The sequence below is a fragment of the Macrosteles quadrilineatus genome, unplaced genomic scaffold, assembly GCF_028750875.1.
Source record: "Macrosteles quadrilineatus isolate MER2022 unplaced genomic scaffold, UCM_ALF_1.0 Scaffold_2__2_contigs__length_208266976, whole genome shotgun sequence".
In the NCBI taxonomy this organism is placed as follows: domain Eukaryota; kingdom Metazoa; phylum Arthropoda; class Insecta; order Hemiptera; family Cicadellidae; genus Macrosteles; species Macrosteles quadrilineatus.
In genome coordinates, this window is record NW_026542595.1 from 42,331,221 (window position 1) to 42,337,998 (window position 6,778).

Sequence of the window (6,778 nt, forward strand, 5' to 3'; positions counted from 1 at the left end):
CTCCATAGCTAAACCTATGAGAACTTACATGCTTTTAAACGTTAATTTATATGAATATTCAAAGCCAAGATTGTAACCACAGCATTTAAATTGATTAAAGTTCATGGAAAATTTAATAGCTGATAACTCCAAGATACCCCAAGCCTGCACAATATCAAGTCGATGACACAAATAAAACACATATTTCATGAACTTGGTGTTTTAATTATTCTAAACTAACAACAAATATAACAATGATAGTCTTATTTTGGTGCGAAACCATGTTTTCTGTTTCAGCCGTTTTTCTCTCGTGGTTATCTTCTTTTCAACGAGAGAAGATATTTGTATTCAGTTTATGTATCAGCAACTTAGCTTTATTCTTAATGTACAAATTCTACTAAAGGTACACTAAATGTTAATTAAAAAATCCTAATTAAGATATAAAACAAAGTATAAAAACTACCTGATTAGGTACATTGACTTTTCGTTACATATGTTTTTTGCCTTGAATGTAAAATAAGTGAAAGTGTGTGTGTCACAGTCAAAATGAGAAGTTGTTGGTGGGCGAACCACACTAATACCAGGACAACTCAGTGAAATGTGGCTACAGTCCTCGTTAGTCTAGCTGGAAACTTCCAACAGGTGAATATAATTGGTCTAAAACCTGTTAACATTGCACTCTTGAACAAAATTTGTAAAACAATAAAATATAAAAACTAAAAAAATATTTAGGCTGCTTAGTTGCAAGAAACCTTAGCACTACTTAGTCTAGAACAAATAGTCGTTCGTTCTTCGTGTCCAATGTATATGTACATTTCTAATTTTATGAGGAATTAATTACAGTTGGGTACAAATATTTATAGTGCTCACCTAACAATATACAGTTGCCGGATCGATCCAAAGAAATGTCACAAAGTTTTTGATAGTTTGAAACTGAACTCAGCTGTCCCTGATCATTGCGCTAATAATCGGTGATCGTAGCTAAAGAAACAGGTAGTCGTGGTCAATAACAAAGCTGCAAATGCATCTCAATACATAACACATATATTTTTCACTTATATTTGGATGAAAGTTATAATAATAATAAAGTGTGATATTACTTTCATGCACTTCAAGGATCTATATAATACTTACACTTGGATACTAATAATTTTTTACTCAGAACATGATAGAACATAACCTTAATACGAAATACCTTGTTCTTGGTCACTATGAATAAAATGTTTTAAAACTGCGTTTTGTTTGAATATATTGAATATCAAATATTTTTATGGAAATCGTATTAATATTGACCGTGAAAAAGAGCGTAGAAATTAGATGGATTTCGAATTCTATCCACTCATATTTTGTCAGTATTTCATCGTAAATTAAAAACATAATCGAGCCGTCTTTTTAACTGAGCCTGTGTCTGTACTCTTTCTCCACAAGGCTGTCCGTGAAGTATTGAAAAAGGGAAGATTCGTAGAACAAAAATAAACGAACGGAAATAACTGTTTGATGTGTGATTAACATTTAATTTTAGTCTTCTGCAAAGATCACCACTATCTGCAAAGATGAAATGCGCAAGAAATAACATTTGCGAGAGTAATAACACTAAATACAATTGTATTACCAACTAACACGTCACCATGATCTTTTATCTCAATGTATACGTACTTTAGAAGTCAATTTTGCTAGAGTAAGAGTCAATAAAATAGAGAGGAATTTAATTCCCTTTTACAGTTGCTCACAACTTGATCTTCACAGCTACCCACGTTCTATAGTCACGTGTCTCAATAGATGAAGAATTTTAGAGTTTAATTAAATCAGAGTAATGTGTCAATAAAACTCAAAGTAATTCTATCACTTCCACTGTAGCATGGCACTAAATCTCACCATGCCTCAGTTAAACCAATTTGACTCTGAAACAATTACCCCTATATACAGACAACCCTTTTTCCATGTATGTTTTTTTAGCATTTCGTAAAAGTTGGTTTATACATACGTATAATTCAATATAGTTTTATAAGTACTGTATCCTAATTTAATAAGTTAAACAATTGACATATTACAGTGGTGTATAGTCAATAATAGTATTAATAAATGTTTATTTATTTAACAAATCAAATATCTGATGTTATCTGTTTTATTGTAAAGATATTGGCAATTACATTTTTATCTGAAGGAAATAAGAAAATTAATAAAGGGTACACTTTGTTGAAACAGTGTGTGTACATGATAATATTTTTTAATTTGATTAGTACTCTATAAGTTTGCCTCTTACTCAAGATAACGTAATTCATAATAGTACAGTGAGTCCGTACATGTAGGCCTACAGCTTTTTGAAGTGCTGCTAAATTACTGTTCTTCTTTTCAATGAAACATACAAATATATAAAAACACACCCGGCTTACAGATATGCTCTATAGTTCAAAGTCATCAGTCGTGATTAATTAATAACTGATCTTAATAAGGTATATGAATGGTAGTAATATACCGTATATAAATGTTTCGCATTGTTAATTAAGTAAATCATTTCTTTCAGATAAGAATAAAGATAAACCTTTTATTTATTTTTTTAAGTTCCAACTTTGGGAAAAACTTCAATGGCGTGTAACATTTCATATAATATTGGTTTGTCAATAACTTATCAAAAGTTTGTCGTTTAATCAAGTTAAAAGCAGACCATCTGTCGTCATAGGGCCACGATAAAATTGTATCAATGTACGATGCACCCTGGCCTTACTTCACTCACGTATTTGTCAGTTTTATAAGGTAATTTAACAATATATCGATGAGTAACACGTTCCTTAAACCTTTTAATTTTAATTCATAACCTCTTATAATTAGAAACAGACTTTATTAGACATTCTGTGAACTAGGTTGCTCGGTATGTCATTGAATTGCAGTTGGTATGCAATTGGTGTTAATTATTGGTGGACATTGAAGTACGTTACAGTAAGTTAACGAAATTTATGTTAATATGATACAAGGCTGTTTACACTACACAATGATTTTTAATATTAAATCACTTTTACAAATAAGTAGATGAAATTATATTTTCCAGTTCATAAAGTTTTTAAACTAGTTATTTTAAAGTTTACTATAAATGGAGTGTGGCCCTTCTTAAATTTTCTATTCTTTTTGTGTGTATACAGTATTCACGTACAGATAAAACGTATATTAAGTCCTAAGAGAAACCTTAAAGTGGTCAGCAATATTTTTCTTACATTAAACTCCTAAATAAAATAGATAAATAGGCCTAGGCCTATTCGGTTTTATAAATTCATTAATCTACCTATACTCATTGGTTAGGGACTTTCTTTTCGAAATAAAATTTGTTAATAATATAAAACTAATTCAGACAAAAAAATAAACCTGAAAATGTTTAAATCCTAATAAACGTTGTAAAATATTTATTCTAAAAAATAATACTCAATAAGATTGTACTTTCTGATGGTATCAATCGGAAGACACCAATATTTGTAAATACAAACGCTAACAACTATACCACGAGCGCTCCGTTAACTTTCATACGCGATGGCTATAAATGTGTTGGTATTAGTGTTTTTCATTGTATACAGTATTTTGTTCTTAGTAGGTTAACTTGTTTACAAAAATAACTATTGATGCAACTTTGTCGAAGTTTGTGTAAGTTGACTAAAGAACACTCCTCATGGTGGGGGGGGGGCCTGAATTACACTGTAAGAATAAAGGTGTTTCTTTGTGCCAATTCCAAATAAAAGTAACAAGTATACAAACTTTACTCTATTATAATTACGTTCAATGTAAAGAAAAAAAACAGTAAACACACCAGCCACTAGCAACTTATAAACTCGCTGATAGCTCAAGAAATAGATGGAACCTGTCTTACATAAGCGGCTCTGAAGAAACTCTGGTTAATTTTATATTTAGTTTTACTTTGTTTTGTATATTTTGATGGATAAATCAACTACCAGCAAGAGCCTTCATCCGTGGTTGATGAACCTTTGATAAGGTCCTGTAATGACGGTGACAGTTAATTACAACACTGTAATTGTCACCAAACATGCAATAGTAGTCCAATTGTATTTTTAACTGCTTTAAGTCAATTAGACGATCTTAAGAGTCATTAACTGTAGTAAAAAAACAGATCACTCGAGAAACCATTCCTCACTCGCCTACGGCTCGTGAGTAAGCATGTTATGTTTAATTGAGATATTTAACATAACTTTAGGTGTTTTTAAAACATGAGTTGATGTACATTATTTTAACTCATAAGCTAATTGTTTGCGAGAATACGAAGACATACTTTACAAATTAAATAATTTATGTGATTATTAATGTAATGAACATATATAGTGAGAACATTTTACATAAATGTTTGGTTTTAGCAATAAAACGGTTTTGTTGTACTTATCTGTTTTGGAAACAATTAAGTCATATTGCAGTGTTTAAACATTGCTTTTTTAATGATAAATAGGTTAAATACCACCGCTGTAGCAAGCCAACTTACTGACTTTCAAATTGTCTAATTGGACTTGTACTAATTTATTATTTTTTATTGTCATGCTCATTCCCGTTTAAAAAAAAAACATAATGTTTAGTGATAACTTTAGGTTTACAGACATTGGGAAGGTAACAAGTTTTTTTTTTATGAAATGTTCATAGCTGGGTATGAAAAAATCTTTCGGATTCTGATCAAAACGTATCCATAAACAGGACCTACAATAAACTATTCCTTACCGTAACTATAAGAATATCATGAGAATTGTATGTTTACAGTTTTATGGAATTCTCTCCATAACCATTAGGCCTTGAAATATTGAATTAAAAATGTAGATTTTCGCAAGAAAAAACTGGTTCTATTTTTTAAGGATAAGTAAGGACGTACAATAACGCTTTAATGTACTACGTTTTTAGTTTTTTCAAGGTCTACACAATTTTTAAGAAAATATGTCGTAAACACACGAGAATAAATTGTTGGGGCGGTTTTTAGTACACTACTCAAAACATATTTTATGAATGGAAGTCGTCAAACTGTGACATTAAACCTCTGATGCCTTGGGACATTTATTGCCTCCACATGGTATGAGTGTGGAAGGCCCTTTCCCCATCACCATTTTAGTGACTACGTATACAGGGTGTCCCGTAACTTTCTGGACATACAGTATGTACATAGCGTTATTACTTAAGTCAAGACAAAACACATTTCGCCATAGGAACATGGGTCCGTGGTGCCTACTTTTCCGTCCGTCTGTGTGTTTATATATATATATAATAACTCCGAAATGGTTTGAGATACAGATTTGAGATTTTTCAAAAATGTTTATCTTATTAAGACCTATTTTTGCTTAGAATTATGAAAAAAAATCATCAACCGTTTCGAAATGGCGGCCATTTAAAATATTTGATGTCAAATGTCACGAAAACCGTGAATTTTACAAAAAATTCAGCAGACAAGAACGTTAGTACATTTAATTTAGTTTTCAATGATACCCTATTTTTTTAAGAATGGATAAATAATAACAGAGAAATGTGTTCTTTTCCTAATGCATGACTACTTTTCTCCATTAAACAAAGCTAATACACTTTTACATTGTCTTAATATCTCTTGTAACAATCATCTGTTATACAATCAGGAGTTTAAAAACATTACAGTTGATTGAGTCAATTGTTTTTGTTATTTATACTGTATAAGTATTGTCGTCTGAACATTACTGCAAGTCTTTACTCCAATCTTTTGTTTTAACGTCAAAATCTGTTCTCATTTTCAACCAAGGCAATCATGATAACCAAAATGTTCACACTGGTTCATCCATGTCTTGTATCACAATAGTTGGTACACGTCCCTGAGACTTTTCAATTGCTGTTTGAACAATCATTACATCTGCGTCCCCAGTAGCTTGTCTTACTTTATAATTATTAGTTTCTAGATAAAGTTTCAGTATCTCAATTAACAGATTTTTTTTGTTTTTAGAGTTGGATAACCTGTGAATTGAGGAGTTCTTATCTATTTGAAATTGACGACAAAAAAAAACACTTGGACTAATGACTACTATTGATGAAAGCCCTTGTAATGAAAAATTTACAGTTATTTTCAATAATCTGGTACTTAATTTTACTACTTTATAAATACATGTTTAGAGATCGTAAAAAAGTAATAATATTTGTGTAACACCCTGTATAGAGTGTTGTAATACACTTAAAACTAGTACCAATCGTTATGAAATTACTAAAACCATCAAAAGCCACACCTCACTCGACCTTAAACGTAAAAAAAATTATTTATGAATTCAACTCCTACGATCAAAAAGGTTCCCAAAATTGGGGTTTAGGACGCCCAAAATTTTGGAGACTCGTCGGATCTTCGTTTCTCATATTATTAATAACTCACAGGTGAAGTTTAATGAATTTACAAATTTGGTTGTTTATAAAACGGTATTTTCCCCGTACTATTTTTTTATATTTTCAATGCACCGAGTGCATATGACACCTGTTTTAATTAAACGTATGAAAAACGTTTTTATCAACAAGCATTCAGTAAAGTATGCAGAATGATTTTATATTTAGTTGTAAAATTGGTAAAGAAGTAATATTCTTGATATTGTGTAATATGTAATATTGCGATGATCATGTGGTCATCACAGAAGTATACACAAAGTTCGTTTGGACATGTTAGTAACTTTGTGGAAGTGGTTAAACAGTGTTTTACCAAACCCTTAAACTCCGTCATTATTTCTCTTAAGTGGAAAATTTGCAAATTAACCCGCTCTGCTTGTATTTAATACTTTTTGAACATCATACTGTTCTAAATATAAAAGATAATTACACTTTATGC